We start from the raw sequence: 18,693 nt of genomic DNA, 5'->3' as shown, positions 1-18,693 counted from the left end.
AGTCCCTAATTTGGAGAGCTCCAATTTTGCATATCCCAACTTGAGGCAGCTTGGACTTAATTTTAAAAAAAATTGTTAAGCACCCAAAACTCCAGCTGAAACCCCAGAGCTGTGGGTGTTCACTGTCTCTGAAAACTTGTGTGTCAAAAGTTGCATACCTAAACTTGAGGCAACTGAAATTAGGATTTTGTACAAGTAGCGTCTAATAGGTCATTCTCCTCTCCCTATTTCTCCTACCTCCTATACGTAACTTCCAAACCAGTGTTCAAACTGAGTAACTTTCAAATGGGGCTAAGACGTTCGGGGTCTCCTTTCCCAGGAACTAAAGTCATGTGGTGCATTTCAAAGTTAAAGGGTTGTTCTTCAAAAATAGTTTATGAGCTAATGATAAAGTCACACTTCAGCAGGGAGGTGTCTGTCGAAGTGACCAACATTCACCCCAGTTCCAATGCACATTAATCTGTGAAATGGAGTTCTAAAAATTCCAATGTTATGGGACCTGAGCTGGTTTTCCATTTATGCCAACATACTGTCTATAAGAAGAACATGACTGATGCAGGGCTGTTGTTGCTTTCCTTAATTGATTGTATCTTTTCTTTCAAAGCCTCCAGGTGCCTATCATCATTGTTAACTCATTTGAGCAGTTTACTCCGCTTATTTATGCTATTGACTCACAATTTATCTTGAAAGATGCCAGAGGGTTGCAGTAGGCCAATATCTATCAAGATTTTTACCAGAGAATCATGGAACTGGAAGGGTCCTTGAGAGGTCATCTAGTCCAGTCCCCTGCACTCATGGCAGGACTCAGTATTATCTAGACCAGTGCTTCTCAAGCCAGTCTGCCGCTTGTTCAGGGAAAGCCCCTAGTGGTCCGGGCCAGTTTGTTTACTTGCCGCATCCACAGGTTCGGCCCATCACGGCTCCCACTGGCTGCAGTTCACTGCTCCAGGCCAATGAGGGCTGTGGGAAAGGCAGCCAGCACATCCCTCAGCTAGCACCGCTTCCCGCAGCCCCTATTGACCTGGGATGGTGAACTACAGCCAGTGGGAGCTGCAATCGGCCGAACCCATGGATGCAGCAGGTAAACAAACCAGCCCGGACTTCCAGGGGCTTTCCCTGAACAAGCAGTGGACCTTTGAGAAGCACTGATCTAGACCATTCCTGACAGGTGTTTTGTCTAACCTTCTCTTAAAATTCTCCAATGATGGAGGTTCTATAACGTCCTTAGGCAATTTATTCCAGTGCTTAACCACCCTGACAATTAGGAAGTTTTTCCTAATGTCCAACCTAAACCTCCCTTGCTGCAATTTAAGCCTGTTGCTTCTTGTTCAGCATATGTTTTATGCTGCATTTTCTTTCTCTTGCTCCTCTGTAAATAACACATTTTGCAAAATCTTTGGATTGTCATCCATCTTGTCTGAAAAAGCACTATCTGTCTAACAGTTCCTGAGTTTCATTTGTTTCTAATACCATTCCCACCCCTTCCACACCCAAATTTAAAAATAAGACAATTTAAAAAAAATAAAATAAGCAAGATATTGTAAATTGATAAACTGACAACCTTTAAATTTATAAATTCAAATGCCTAATTTGATACCTTAAAATAGCCTGAGTTTTTAGAGACTGCTGACCACTTGCCCTTTGAAAATTAGGTCCCTTTAATGTGTTGCGAGTTGAGCACCCAAAATCACTGATCACTTTAGAAAATTTTGGTCAAAAACTACACTCTTTGGCATTATAATTAGTGTGAATTGTCTGACCATGAGGGATCAATGGTTAGCTGACAATGAATCCAGAAAGGGGCTAATATCAGACCAGTGTAATTCTACTGAAATCTGCAGAATTACTGATTGTTTAGGCCAGGTCTATGCTAAAGTTAGGTTGACCCAGCTACATTGCTCGAGCGTGTAGAAAAATCCACAACCCTGAGCAATGTAGTTAAGCTATTCTATCCCCCATTGTAGACAATGGAAGAATTCTCCTGCCAGCCTAGGTACTGCCTATCAGAGAGGTGGATTAACTACAGCGAAGGGAAACTCCTCCCTGTCACTGCAGCATTTCTAGTGAAGACGTAGCTTTGTACTCATTTTAAGTTACATTAATTTCAAACACAAGAGTGTGAAATAGTGGGCATAAGATTCTAATATAGTAGTTCATTGGTAGCTAAAAAAATTTAAATGGCTACTGAGTGGCTCCATCTTAAATACAATCATTTTTATAATCTATACAAACTGAATTTAAATTATCTACCGTCTCACTCCTTCAGCTAGGTCAGTCTTTAATTTGCAGCTCAGCACGTAGCACTATAGGCCGGTTGTATTTGTAAAAGGAGGAAGACAAAAGAAAAATTGCACAATATCAGTGGTATCACTCTATATATTTCTGAAAAGAAGAAAATTCTCTTGACAAATACTGTGTGTGGGTATGTATATGTCTGTACACATAACCACTATGTACTACACACAGAGAAAGCTACCGTGCTACTCCTGCTTTACAGAACTAAAAAGCCAGTTTTCATTTACATTATGAGGGATTCCATTTCCAGCACTGACTTTTTTATAAATGAAATTGTACTTGTTTTGTTGCTAGAATAAGATTTACATTTGTAACATTCATATCAATAGTAGATAATGATTTCCAGTGCCTTGAATTAATCTTTGCACATTTATTCTTCTACATCTTCCTTTCCTTATCCATTTATTTTCTGTAACACACATTTAAGTATATTCGAATGTTATGGCCGTACACCCATTTTACAGTTATTGTATAAAATATTTATACATTTTGGTTTTGTGAGTGCCTGACCTGCATCTGCCTTTTCCTTAATGCTTTCTAGTTATGATGTTAATAGGAACATATGAGTTGCTAGCAAACTTCTAATATATGGTCCATCAAGTCTGATATCCTGCTTCCAGTTGTGGTCTACTGTACACCTGCTACAGAGAACATCAAAAGCTTTTTGTAATGCACCTGGCCAGTAGTATATAAATAGGCAATTGTGAATGACTAACATATCAAATAACTGAACATTAAGAAGGTCAAAATGATCTGATTTACGCTATCATCATGTTGTGCAGAATGTGTGAGGCTTTCCAGTCCTCGGTCTTCATTCTTTAATGACAATGAGTAATGGCTAGGAAATATTATGAATTCATTCTTGTGATAATCGTAATGAGAATAGTGAATGGTACAACAAATCTAATCCATCTTTCTGTAAAACTGTAATCTGATTATATTGTGGTACTATTCAAAGGCCTTATGGATGTAGCCAGAGACCATTATATTAACTAAGAATAGATAATAAAAGACCACATATCAGTCACAATATTTTTCTAGGAAAACAATCCTGCAGGGGAAAAGAAAATCTTTAGTTGACTTGAAACCTCAAATCCCAGTTTTTCTTCAACATGGCATGATCTAACTTTATTTTTTTGAAAAGCCCTAAAGGTTAACTACAGTAAATCATGCATTGATGAATAAGAGGAGGAAAAAACATGAGTAATTCAAATAATAATCAGCTGTACTATATGTATGATTAAGGTGTAGGGATGTGTTGAATTTAATAAACCAAACAAACCAGTCTGGAAAAATAAATTCCCCTGTGGCAAGGCCTCTACAGGCCTGCTGTCTCTCTTAGTACATCCAGGTGAGGCACTGATAACGAAAACAAACAATAGACCCAAAGGGGAAAAAAAAATAGAAGTATCTTCTACCCTTCTGAATTTAGGAGTGGAGGCCTGTCTTAGTTAGCGTTCGCTATTTCTCAAAGAAAGGGTGGAGTTGAGGGTCTAAAGCAGGTGTGGGCAAACTAAGGCCCGTGGGCTGGATCCTGTCCTGGGATTGCCCCCTGTGGCGCTGGGGGCCCTGCGCCACTTTCAGCAGCGGCCAGCCCAACATCCCTGTGACTCCTGGGCCGTTGATTCCAGGCACCGCCCCCCCACAGCACCCATTAACTGCCTCCTGCCCCCAACTCCCTGCCCTAAGCCGCCTGCTTGCACCCTGCCCCACAACTCCCTACCCTAAGCCCCTTGCATGCACCGTGCACCCCTCCTACACTACAACTCCCTGCCCTGAGCCCCCTGCCTGCACCCCATCCCCCAACTCCCTGTCCTAAGCCCCCTGCCTGCACCATGCACCCCTCCTACACCCCAACTCCCTGCCTTGAGCCACCTCATACACCCTGCACCCCAACTCCTTGCCCTAAACCCCCTGTCTGAACCTCACCCCTCAACTCCCTGCCCTGAGTCCCCTGCCTGCACTGTGCACCCCTCCTGCACCCCAATTCCCTGCCCTGAGCTCCTTTGTATATCCCGCACCCCTCCGACACGCCAACTCCCTACCTTGAGCCCCCTCATACATCCTGCACCCCAACCCCCTGCCCTGAGGCCCCTGCTGCACCCATGTGCACCCCAACCCCCTGCTCTGAGCCACCTGCTGCACTCCGCACCCATCCTGCACCCAACCCCCTTCCCTGAGCCCCTAATACAGCCCACACCCTCCTCTGCCCCAATCCCTTGCCCTGAGCCCCTTCCTGCACAGTACACCCCCTCTCACACCCCCGTCCTGCACCCCAACCCCCTGGCCTGTCCTTGCATACAATTTCTTCACCCAGATGTGGCCCTTCGCCAAAAAAGTTTGCTCATACCTGGTCTAAGTTAATGATTCTTGGTCTAAATCCTGGAGTCTGGGAATGAATAATTGCAAGACCCAAAAGAGATAGAAGAGAGTAGTGAGACTGCAGCGGGACACTGTGCCACAAAGGGAAATGTTCAGGGATGATGCCTGCCACACACTCAAAAAACCACTGCTGCATATTGTTGCCATAAACAGAAAGTGAAAACAATTAAGGGCCTGACTTTCATCCAAGTCTCAACCTGCCCTTTCTTTCTGCTAACACTGCTTTGCACACACAAAGAGCCGGGCTTACAGTTCTGTGCCTATTCTCCCCCTACCCCCAGCTTTATTAAGCTGGCTATTTAATTAGCCCTATGTACTTGCAAGTACTGTAATAGAGCTAAATATTATTTGCACTGCAATTCATTGAGGGTGCAAACATATAGATTCAACTGTGAGCGGGGGCAAAATTTTGCCTACAGAGCATATAGACCATCTCTGAAATGAGAACCTAAGGTAAAAACTCTATACTAGTATATTCACTAGTATAGCAAAACTATTATTTCTTCCACATTCTACCCCCCTTCTCTAGCTTCCCGCACCCCATCTTCTGAAAGAAGAGCAAAAATGAATGAGGTATCTTTGTAATAATTACACTATGAGACAGCATTTTTCTTTCCAGTGAATCCCTCTCCCAGCACACTTTTAGCAATGTACTATCCTCTGTCAAAGCAGGGAACTTCCATTGACAACTGTGGGAAGTTCTACACTTGGATAAAAGGAAATATGGCTACCAATTGCCATACTCCACAAATGGATCCTGTTTTAGCACGCCAATGATAGAGCCTGTGCACAGATGTAACGTGTATCTGCCTGTCAGATCAAGCAGACAGATGCTTAAACTCAAGATCTGTACCTTGACAGAAGATAGATCAAAAAAAAAAAAAATCAGAGGGAGCCAGAGCTTCAGGCATTTCCTTATGTTAAATATTACCTTGCTCTGCATGCAGTTCCACTGAAGTGAGTGGGATTTCTCAAGGACTACAGATACACCATGTAATAATCTAGTCCAGAGAGATTAGCTATCAAAAAATATTTCCATTCAGATGAATAATATCTTCTAACAAAAGAAAACAAATTGAATATTCCTTTTAAAGTTATTGGTTGTGGGGGGAATAGTAATAAAACACAGTCCAATCTTTGTTCTTCCTAAAGACCATGGAAAAATGTTGTTGACTTCAGGGAGATCAGGATCATGCTGTTAATATGAATCATAAGGAGAATATATTTTTGAACAATCAGATATAAAGTATATTGAAATCAGCTCATACTCCAACCCCTTCCTTCATAAACAAGAATTTTCATTGTGGAAATGTATGTTAATAGGTCTTTTTCTAGCTTTATTCTCATAACTCTGCAATTTGAAGTTATATATGTTATGTCAGATTTTCTGAGAAATAAACTTGAGTGATCCTTCTGATGAATGACTCAGAATATCTATTGGAAAGAATGTTTACCAGTTTAGCGTTTTAAAATTTTTAAAAGTAATTCATTTTGTGTGACACTTGTAAAAGCTGCTTACCAGAGAAGTGTGATATTTTCATAGCTACATAAAGAGCTGGGATAAATAGGAAGTATAAAGCAGACCATGATGAGTTACATTTTGTAGACAAGGATGGGTTGTCACTTTTGGGTAAAGATATCATGACAATCCCTGTTTTCTGGAGGCCAGACTTTCACCTTCCTAGAGCTCTCTCTGTTCAGCTAACGTCTTCTGTCCTCTGAGGGTTGTGTACAGACTTCTAATGTGTGGTAACTGTGGAACTGTTTATGTGCTCCTTGAAGTCTAGGGGAAGAGTCCCATTGACTACTGTGAGTGCTGGATTAGGCCCTTTACTCTTAGGTAATATAGGCAACTGCAACTTGACAATGACACTGCATCTACAGTGGAGATAAGAGATTATTCCATTGAAAATAATGAATTTAGACTAGCATGAAACTGAAATAACTCATGATTAATCATGTCCATGTTATCTAGAAATGGACTCATGCTCTTTAAATCCAGTGCTTGAACTCAGAGAAGTTTGTGCCTGGAGTGTTGGGCTAAGTCATTGTGGATGTTATTAAAAACTGGGGTAAAATCTTGGGCCCTTTGAAATCAATGTGAGTTTTGCCATTTACTTCAGTGAGACCAGGATTTCTCCCTGGACACTGAACTCATGCAATAGTTAAATTTACTGTGATCATTGTAGGGGTTCCCATTTTAACAATAATGTGGCAAAAGCAAACTTTGTGGGGTAGCAAAATCATCTAGTTTTTAATGGCACTCTTGGGTCCCAGAAGTAAAATTTGGATCCACATGCCAGCCTGGATTCCATACCTTCCAAGAGTCTGGAGATGTTTGGACTTTGTGTCTTATCCTAATAGTCATTTCTCAAACCCATGTTCTATGTCTGGTGTACTCCAGTTAAACAAGATTTGTTTAAACTATGTTGGCATATACTATCTTAAAGTTGTTGTCTTAGTTTATCAAAAGCAATGATACTGTGGTTCCACTGGAGGTGACTCTGTGAAATGGTAATCAACTCTATCATCTATGAATAAAGGCCCTGATCCAGCAACTGTAGTCAGTCCGAATCTTCCCATTCACTTCAATAGGCATATAATTAGCAGAGGTGGAATTACACCTACATAAGACTGGGGTCGCATGTTTGCAAATCAAGTCTAATGTATCTCTCTGTATAATGTGTTTCCTAAATCAGGCTTGAAAACATGCATGGTATAAAACGGTTCATTTAACTGATTATCTTTTGCATAATTTATCTGGTATTGCATGTTTTCAAACCAGTCCTGTATCTATATACTGTATCTTATTTATATAGGTGTGCTGCTGTAGCAGCTGAAATTATTTCTGTATAAGGCTTAGTTTGCAAATGATTTATTTAGTTTTTTATGGGTAATTTGTATTCTCCCAAGGGCTGTTTCCAGTAAATGCAAAAAGCATTATCTGAATGGTTTACATAAAAGGAAAAAAAAACAGCTTGTAATGTTCACAGATGAACTTTTAATATGAGTGCTCTTGCAAGAAGCAATGATTTGTGTTCAGTTGTAGAATAAAAACTACTTGATATGTTGAATGGAAAGTAGTTCATAAAACACTGACTTGTATTGAATTAGTCACCTCCATAAGTCATGGGTGTTGATTATTGAATTTTTAAAAAGAGCTTTATTGATTTGTTAAGGAGAAAATGCATGTAAAAGGTGCCCCAGCAGTGTAATTCTGCTCATTATAAAACACAAAATAGCTAGAGGATGCTAAAATAGTATTTGAACAAAGAGATCTATTTTTAACAAATTAGCTTTGAACTGTTTGTCTAGTGGGTCCATGATTTCAATCTATGGCAGCATCTGGAAGGTAATTGAAAACCAGCCCTCTAATAAACATGCCAACTATTCTTAAATTGCTCCTAGTGTGGAGCTCTCTAGAAATGTTGTGACGCACATGAAAGGGGTCAGAGTGTTACAAGTAACGCTGCAGGATTTCAGACATGACTGACAACTGAGGTTTCTTTGCTGATAAGCATTGAGCATGTGGGAATATGAGTTAGCGCAATTGCGTACAAGCATCATCCTGTGAAAATCCTAAAACATTTCTATAAAAGTGACTGGGATTAAAATGTAAATTGATGTGCTCAAAAGATATTTCAGTTGCTGTAAACTGTGTATTTCTATTACTGGAGTAGATTCTATTAGTTTCTTCATCAATAAATATAAATAGATTAATTGGGGAGAGAGCACTTAAAAGTATAAAGACACAGCAAAATTACGACATGTTTGAGGGAACATTGAATCTTGTTAAACTTTCTGAATTTGAAATTTCTGGGCAGATTCTAAAGTTTACTGAGATGTGAGTTCCAGCTATTCACTGCCCTTTTAAGTCTGTATGTGTGGAGAAGGCGCTTAAGTGAATACTCAGTCTCCTAGCAAGACACTTGACAATAGGTAGGTAAGGAAGTAGTCCATGGACAAGAGTAGTAAGAAATAACTCATCAAATAGGTATGTCATGCAGAACAATTTAAGAAGCAATGATGAACACCAAAGATATTAATTGTTTATTAAAGCTAATGTTAAAAGAACTATATAAAACATAGATTGGGAAAAGTGTCTATACATCTGGATATAGTGCTTAAATTATCCACAAATACAAAGTTAGTTTTTAAAAGTCATATGATACATAGAGTAAATAATCAGCAATAACCTAAATTTAGGTGAATAGATTTAACAATACAGTTTAGATATTAGAATCCGAATACTCGGGTCATCACTCATGAAAAGTTGTACAGAGATCTGGTTGTGGAAAGCAAAATATATCAATGAGTGGAGATTGTCCCTCAGTAATTGAGAATTAGGTTGGGTGTCCATTTAGAAAATACAATCCATGAGGAAAGTATTTGTTACTTTCCTGACTGAGCCTTTCATCGGCACTCCAGCTCATCCTTCCTGGTGTTGCCGTTGTCCGGTGATGTGTTCCATGTAGATGTTCCTCGATCATCTGATGGCATCCAACATCATGAGTTGCTGCATCAGTTGAGCGTAGCACTGATGAGTTCCACATTTCATCAGAACTCACTCATTCCTGGGGTTCCATGTGCTTAAGGCTCCAATGATCAGTGCATGTGTCTGGACCTGGTAACCCTTAGCTCTCAAGGTATTGGCCAGAGGGGCATATTTACCTTTCGAGCTCGGACATTATGGAAGGTCGGGGTCACATTCCTAAACGGCACTGTGATGTCCACCATAATTATCTTCTTTCAGTCCTCGTTGGTGATGACAATGTCTGGTTGCAGTTGGCTGTCAGTTCCAGGGATGTCGGAGTATATGGTAACCTTCCTCATGGGTGGTGGGATGTCTCTGGCCAGGCGATCTTGGACAGCATTGTGTCACAGCTGCCAAGCTCTTGAATGAGGCTTGCAGCTACACAGGACGTATGGTCGCGTCTCGCTGGCATAGCTCACTTCCTGCATTGCTTGTCCCGATTCCCGTGGCGGATGACTCCGTTCAGTGGGACGCAGTTGAGCTGGGCCCTGTGGATGAACCTCCAGTCAGCAAATTGGGTGAAGCTGCCCCGAGGGAGGAAGTAGTTGCTCGCATCCCACTTACACGTCACCTCAAACTCCTTGCCCTGGTCTGGCTTCCGTTTTAGGTTTTCCATGTATTGGCAGCAGATGGCGTCCTTCAGAGTCCTCTCCAGCCTGGTTCTAGCTCTTGCAGTGATGATGGGGTGATCTGTATTCTTCACCTGTGGAACCAGGACTCCCAGCTCCTGCCATTCCTCGCACCATGTCCAGTGGCAGCCGATACATTTCTCCAGTCATCATGTAGCATTGCGGGCTGGAGTCCAGAATGAAGCAGTCTCCCCTGTCTCTTCCAAATTCACCTTCCAGTTAGCCACTCAGGTAGGTGGCAACATCTTGATTGATGATGGTCCTGGTGATTATGAGAATGAGGTTAGAAGTAGGGAGACAGATGAAGGTCATATACTTAAGGTGAAATCTTGCTTCATGGAAATAAATGGCAAAACTCTCATTGACTTCAGTGGGGCCAGAATTTAACCTATAATCTCATGAGCAGAAAAAAGCAGCAGGTTGTATGGAAGCCCATACAATCAGACTAAAACCACATTAAGAGACGATGAAAAACAAGATTCTAAGTGAGAAAAAGTGTACCTCAGGACCTGAAAATTGCTTGAAGTGGGAAAGCCCAAGCTAATGAGTGTGGGTTCAGGAGCCATACATAGAATAGTTCTATTGTCAAGCCTGGAATTTGAAGTTCTGTTTGTTTTTCTCCATGTCCCACAATATTCAAATATAGTTTTTGTTAAGGAAAAAACCTTATTCTTCCCAAGTTCTGAATAAATGTTTCACTTCAGTGTTTTTTCCAACTAGTTATTAAAATGCTAAGGGCCAGATTCTTAATATGTTTATTCAGGTTAATTACCTCTACCTCCTTCCCTTTACAGGAAGTACCACTGATTTATATCCCAAATAAAACATAGTTGTTTAAAGACAAGCAAAACTTGAAAATAGCCTTTTATTTAATTTTAATATAAATTCAATAGGAGTTTGCAATCATAACAGCCACATTTCAGTCCCATAAACTTATCACTGAGGCCTTTGTGACAGTCTTTCGTGCAGCTGTGGAGCAGCACAAATGCCGCCACACACTGTCAATGACTGCCTGCTGACTAGGTTCAGCGATGGCCTACAAGAACTGCATCACGCCACTGAAGAAGCCAGATTTGGCTAGATGGACGCTAAATAAATAAATTGGCTAACAAACTCCCCTGCTGAAAATGGAAAATATAGAAAACCTTTGAAGCCCAGGCTGTTAGATTGCTAGAGTTACTCTACATTGTACAATGGGAGTCTTCAAACAAAAACAGTAAATATGCCAAGATGATTGGCTCCTATTCACATAGAATGGTGGCCTTTAATCTCAATGTTGCTATGAATTCCTTTGTGTCAATACAATGCAATATATGCACTTAGTTTCCTTAGCCTTTAAAAAGTGGCAAAATGTAGAGGTGAATGGTTTTAGAGCTTCCTTTGTAGTTATTGTTGTATTCAATATATGGAATTGCTCTGTCAGTCACTACTTTCAAAGCCCTTTAAAGGTTCTATTTACTTTCTTCTCTTTCAAAGAGAAAAAGAAAAACACATATGACAAAATAGTTAACTATCTTTTTTTTAAAACCATTTGGGTAAGGCACCAGAAAAACTCAAGGTAAATGTGAGCAAAGAAGCTCAGAAGAAAAGAGAATGTAGCTTTAAGGTACATACTGTTTGTTCTTCTATTTATATTTACAAAAATGCTAGAGAACAGCACCCGTGCGTATGTGATAGGTAACTTTGACTTAACGTGAAATGCAACACATGCAAATAGTCTCCTAAATTCAGTGGCACAATTTAATATAACCCTTTACCAGTAAGCCAATCAACTTAAATAAAATCTCCTTTTTCTCTTCATCAGTTCCCACCTTCATTTTCCAATGAGAGAAAATGTGCACCTGTTTAATTCAGTGGACATTTGGGTCCCACAAAAGATATAGGAGCAATACTGAAAGGTTGTTTTGTCTGAATGTTTTTATAATGCTACAGCAATGCCTGTTTGCCTGCCTTATCAGTCTCTCTCTCTGGCAATTGTAAGGAAGTTAGGACCTTGGTGTTTGGCAGAGTTTCAGAAATAGTTGAAGTCAATGGGAGCTTCACGGTGCTCAGCATCTTGTAAAAATCAAGCTCTTAGTATCTGGCCACCAAACAAAATTGTGAAGGACAGTCTTAAACACAGATCCAGATCACACTTGATATATATTGGCATAATTCCACAGAACTCAATGGATATAATCTGAGAATTTGTCCCATATTTTTGTTTCTCTCAATTTACCAGAGTTTATGGGTGTCATTCTTTTATTGGACCAACTTCTGTTGGGGAGAGGAACAAGCTTTTGAGATTACACAAAGATGTTCTTCATTTCCATTGTCTGTTTCAAGAGCCAGGAAGGCTTCCTGGGGTTACAGTCTCTGTTCCCCCACTTATTAGTGTGAGGGCTTTTGTCAAGGTTTTTTCCCCACTTTGAACTTTAGGGTTCAAGAAGTGGGACCTGCATGATCACTTTTAAGCTTAATTACTAGCTTTAATTTGGTACGCTGCCACCAGCCACAAGTCTGTGTCTGGCACACTTCTGTTCCCCCAAAACCTTCCCTGGGGAACCCAAGACCCAAACCCCTTGGGTCTTAAAACAAGGAGAATTTAACCATCCCCCTCCTTTTCCCCCCACCAATCGCTGGTGAGTTTAGACTCAATCCCTTGGATTCTAAAACAAGGAAAAATCAATCAGGTTCTTAAAAAGAAAGCTTTTAATTAAAGAAAGAAAAGGTAAAAATTATCTCTGTAAAATCAGGATGGAAAATGTTTCACGGGGTACTCAGATTCATATAGACTAGAGGGACTCCCCGCCCCTAGCCTGAGATTAAAAGTTACAGCAAACAGAGGTAAAAATCCTTCCAGCAAAAAGACACATTTACCAGTTGAGAAAACAAACATAAGACTAATCCGCCTTGCCTGGCTATTACTTACTATTTTGAAACATGAAAGACTGATTCAGAAAGATTGGAGAACCTGGAATGACGTCCCGTTCCTCTCAGTCCTGAGAGCGAACAACGAACCAAACAAAAAACACAAACAAAGACATCTCTCCACCAAGATTTGAAAGTACCTTGTCCCCCTATTGGTCCTCTGGTCAGGTGTCAGCTAGGTTCACTGAGCTTCTTAACCCTTTACAGTTAAAAGAAACATTAACCCTTAACCATCTGTTTATGACAGCTTTGTTTACCTTTATATGTAAATGTACTGCCATTGTTTCTAACCTCACCTTGCTCGATTTACATTGGCGACACAGCGCCTTCATTCATCAAGGACAGGCTGTGTCTACACAGCACTTACCAAACATGTCTTAAGAACACATTTCCAGCACTCAGCTATAATTTTTTAGATACCGCCCGTGTGTACGTTATGCAATAATAATAATGACCAGTGTGCTACCAGTTGCATATGAGACCTTTAGATAGAGATTATGACAACAGCAATTGTCAAGCCTGCTGTGAGTTATGGTGTGGTGTGCCCTCTGCCAATTAGCATCGAGGCCACCAGACATGAGAGAATGTGAGGAGTTGGGCTGGAAGCAATGCTGCCTCTTGTACTCAGCAGTGCACAGGTTTTAATGAAATCCCACTTGTTCAACCTAACCAGCCTTAGGCTTCACTCTTTGCTAATGACAGAACCTTCTACAAATGTGAATTCCTTAAACATTTCTCATTTCACTATCCCCACCCATGAAAATTGCCTCTTGTAGAAGCCAGTTTAAAAGTCTACCTGTCTGTGATGGTTTATAAAGTTTTGTCACTTTACTGGATGGATAAAGGGGAACAACAAACTCAGCCACTTGAAAACATATTAAAAGGGAAAAAAACAATATTGGGAGCAAACCCTCAGCTGGCGTAAAGCCGTGTAGCTCCATTGAATGGCCCTTTAATATATATTAAAAAAAAATACTTACTTGATTTTCTGATAATTTTAGAATTAATGTTACTTTCTAATGAGATTTACTCCTGAAAATTTGACAGCATAGGGTGATTTTTTTTTAACATAGAGAAGAGGGGTCAAAATCAGTGTTATGACAGGATTCGGGGGTGCCACCTTATATATAGAGAGGTTTACATACCGAGCCTTTTTAGTATCCATTTAAAACCAGATCTTGCCATTCTTTCATACCAAACTCTTATGTCAATGGAAGTAGAACTGAAACGGCAGCATCCTGTAACTGTGTTTGTCGTAGAGCTGTTTCTTATTCTTTCTTTTTCCTTGGAAATTGCTTCTGATGTGTACTGCTTTTAAAGAAATAAAAGGAGATAGCACACAATACCCAATACAATATTATACCTATTTTCAAAGAAGCCAGCAACACTTTAGAAGCTTCCCTATGGTTTATTCAGATTCTACCTCCCTATTTCTCCTCTTTGCAGTACAAAGATGACTAAAGTCCATTTTCGACATTAAGGATTTATTTTACAAGACACAGTGGCCATAAAAGCTTCCTCAGTGAGAAACACTAGACCTTTGTTAAACCACACTCAACCTCAAAATCCTGATCTCTTGGAAGGAGGTTCAATATAGTTCACTCCCTTGTGTTCTGATGTTACTTTTGTTTTCTTCTTTTTGTTTTTTTTCCCTTCTCTTGCTCTGAAAGTACACTTGAAAGATAATAGGGAAGTGTCTGTTTCTGAAAGATGAGTCACACTGCATTACCAACAAATTCTAATTATTTGAATTATTTACTAGACAGTAATAGAATAGGGGGGAAAAATGACAGCATGTCACAGACCATACTGGCTAAGCTGTTTAAGTCATCGGTAGGCATGTTCTAATTTAGCTCATTATTAATTTCCTGTCAGGAAATCACTGCCCTAAACCTTCTCTTTAATTCAGACATAAGTCATTCTAAACTCTTGTACAGACAGCTGATTGAACTCAAGACTTTTGTCTCATTACAAAGCCTAGACGTTTTCAGGCAGAGGACTGTTCTAGGCACTTAATATTTTGAAACAAAATGTACTGTATAATTAATTGAGTATGAAATGTGTTGTTCATTGCTGAATTAGTTTATCTTTTCAAGACTTTGCTGGCTGCATGCAATCAATCATTCATATTTCACAACTGCCATAGGTTTATGAATTTTCACTTTTGATACAATTGAGTTCCAACTGTGTAGCAAAATGAATACAAAACACTATCTGGAGGCAAACTGAGCAAAAAACCCTCCTGTTTTATCTGGCTAAAATAAAATGTTAGGTCATTAATCATCCCCCTCATCATGCCTTATTTTTTCAGGCATATAATTTGTATTCAAGCCATGTGGGGGATACTGGCAGAGAACAAATAAATTTGAACTGACAAAGCAGGAAATATTTCCTAATTACCAAGATAGCTAAAGAGGGTTAGAAAACACAGCACAGACAAAGAAAATCCAAGAAATGGGTGCTTTGTGAATCATTTTGTTTGTAAGATGTGATTGTCATGTTAACAGTGGATGTTAACTGCTTTCAAAAGACAAGTAATTGAGAACAACCGTGTAACCAAAGACACAGAAATTCGAATATCTGCTCATTAAACTTAAATAGACAGTCTGAGGTTGAGTTATTCGAAGCTTCCAAATGTTTGGATGCATCTCTAGACCTTATTTGATAGTCTCCAAAGTGAAAATCAAACTCGAATTCTCACCAGTTAACATTTTCTGGATGGACTAAGTCAGTAAGACAATGAGAATAGACCTGCAGTGTTTCACTATTGTTTTATCTGATGTTCATTTAAAATCAATAGAAAAATAGAGATTGACTTACTCTTCTCTGAAGAGTATCTATTTCTGAGGATGTGATGGAAAGCTCAGATTCTGGAGGGATTTCAATATTGTACAGTTGATGGCAAGGTGGTTATGTCACGTGTTGCTTTTCTGTGTGGGCCCACACAGAACCAAGAATATGAACAAATATTTCAAGTCAGCCAGGAAGTCAAAGATCAAACTTGATTCCATGGATTGTGCCCCTCTTCTCAGGTTTTTCCACCAGCATCAGGATTTCTAGAGCACAGCTGAAACTAAGTAAGGTGCTGATAAAATATGTCTTAGCTGTCTCCTCTTCCCCTTCATTCGCAAATCCCTCTTAATGTATGAGGATTGTGGTTCCATACTGGGTAGAAGACGCTCCCTATTTTGGAATAGCCATGTAAGTGTACTACATGATGCTCAAATAAATTCTATAGACACCTTTTCTGTACTTGTGCCAGGTATATGAATGTTACATGTATTACAATATCCACTGTACGCATGCTACTGAAAAATTTGGAAAGCCTGAGCTACTGCTTTACACAAGAGTTCTTTGTAAGTTCTTAAAAGGATAGAACGGTGTATACTCTAATGGCAATGTTGGTAGCATTTCTTTTGGAGAAACTTTTTTTGTGTTTATATAGTGAATGATAACCCTAAGGAAGAGCTGAGGCATAAATAACACTGTTGTCATATTCTGCCAGCTGCTATAATAATACCCTACATCCTTTTTAGGACTTCTTGCTGCTGGATTTGTGCAATTTGGATGATAACTGTAGATTTCTGGTTTCTTGGTCCATTTGAGAACAGGGCCCCTACAGTGCTACAGAAACCATGAACTTTGAGTTCTAAAAACTCAAACCTTTAATCATATTTCAGATGCTGGAGTGGAAATTTGGAATGATTGTCACTATGAATTTACTCACATCATCAAGTCTGGCAGTCTCAAATGATTTTCACACTTACCCTAGCTCTGTATCTGAGGGGTTTAAGTCAAAATACAGTGTCTTTGAACTAACAATAATACAGGATATAAGAAAGAATGAGTTTTATTGTTGTCATTGTGTAATCATATAGATGGCTATATTTAACTCAGTGGAGAAGCTGATTAAACCTACTCAGACTTTTTCCCCACTGGATATTGGCTCAAAACCAGACAACTGATGGGGCTGCTTACTGCACCCCCAATCATCTAAAGGATTTATTGATAGGTCAATAAATTGAGTTCATGATTAGAGTAATAACCCACTTCTTTAATTCTGGGGGGTTTAAGTGAAACTCTGACAGACCCTTAACACTGCAATGCTGTGGACAATAATACCGTACTAGAAAATTCCTGCTTTCAGTTTCACATTTGTATTATAATCCTCTTTGTTTCTATTTTAACCTGCCAGTCACCTCTGGACACATATCCAAACCAAGCAATACTTTCCAATGTTTTGAGATTGGTCCATCGTTAATTATATTTTGTTAATATTCTCAGCACATATACAGTTGCCCTTGTGGGAAAAATAGAGTGCATAGGCTCCGTAAAGTACATTTCATGCTAAGAGAGAAAAATAGTACACCTGCCACCCAATAATGGTGGTAGAGGTGAGCTAATAATTCCCAGCAAACAGTCTGCTCAATGAATTCTGCCTCTTTACTGCTCCCAGAATGTCTGTGAAGCAGATTGTAATTTTACTGAACAATGAATTGTTTAAAAAAAATCTCCAAAAGCAATTAAACACTTTCATTTTCAAATTTAACATCTCCCCCCACTTTTCAGTGAAAACCTAAAAAGTCTTCATATTCAGTATTTTTATTCTTTTCAAAAAATAAAACATTTTCAGTCTTTTCTTCATCATCATCACCAACTTAAAAAATTGGAAAAAAATCTATCCTTTCATCCACCTTTTTCCCCTTTGTAAGAAATTTCACCCAAGACTAACAATCATTATCAAATATTCAGTTTTTGAAATTTGAGCTGGATTGGTTAGTTGTGCCTGGCCACAAACATCGCTTAGTATTGTTTCACTTCCTTCTACACACACACACACACACACCAACACAGCACACAGCACACACACACACACACACACACACACACACACACACACACACACACACACACACACACACACACAGAGTTCAGAATTCAGACCCAAATACCGAATCACGTTGTGAAAATGGCACCTATGTTAGACCAAAACTGATGATCCAAACCCACTGCCACATTTTGAAGTGTTAAAAACCTAAACCCAGATCTGAATTTCATCAGTAATAATGATGAAGCTTTAAGTCTCTCAGAGAGGAAGCATATTAGGGAAGCATATTAGGGACAGGTAACAGATGAGAAGGAATAAATAATAGCTTGGCAAACCCCTTACTTTTTCTACCACACAGGCCAGGGCTGATATTGCTCCTTGATTAATTAGGATATTATATTGCATGAGTGAAAGTATTTAATTGTAATTTTTTCTGGTCATAATGTTGAGCCTGCAAGGATGCTGAGCAGTCTGCTCCCACTCTAGCAAAGCACTTAAGCATTAAGTACATGTCATCCCATTTCAAATTCTGTCAATTTTTGACAAGCCCTACTCCACACTTTGAATGTGGATATGTGTGCGTGCATGCACTTGCGTGGTCCTCACTGAGAAGGGTGCAGTATGAATGTTGTCTTGCTCATTTTATAGCTTCTGTCTCTAGTGAGAGGTTTCGAGAACCTTGTCCCTTTGTTTTGTCAAGCAGTTCCCCATCTTGTATAAATTGCACCAAATTCATCTGCAAGTGTGTAGTTCTCTGTCATCACTAGAACTGGCCAAATAATAATAATAATTATTATTATTTTGGTTTATTGGCAGATCCAAAAAGAATGTAAATTAATTTAAAAAATTCAGTTCTACTTGAACCTGATTGATTTTTTTTTCCAGCATTTTTGGTCAATTGGAAAAGTAGACAAATTGTGTTGAAGGTTGAACAAATGTTTTCTTCAACATACAACAAAACATTTTGTTTTTGAGCATTTTCAACCTTTTTTAAATTAAAGCAAAGGAAATAGAGAGATTCAAGGAGGAGGTGCTTTTCACTCCGTACCCAGTAACCTAGTGGTTAGGACACTCAGTGGGTATATGGGAGACATGGGTGCAAATTTCAGCTGTAC

This window comes from Chelonoidis abingdonii, chromosome 10 (genome assembly GCF_003597395.2).
Source record: "Chelonoidis abingdonii isolate Lonesome George chromosome 10, CheloAbing_2.0, whole genome shotgun sequence".
NCBI lineage: Eukaryota > Metazoa > Chordata > Testudines > Testudinidae > Chelonoidis > Chelonoidis abingdonii.
Note: the sequence above shows the minus strand (reverse complement) of the source record.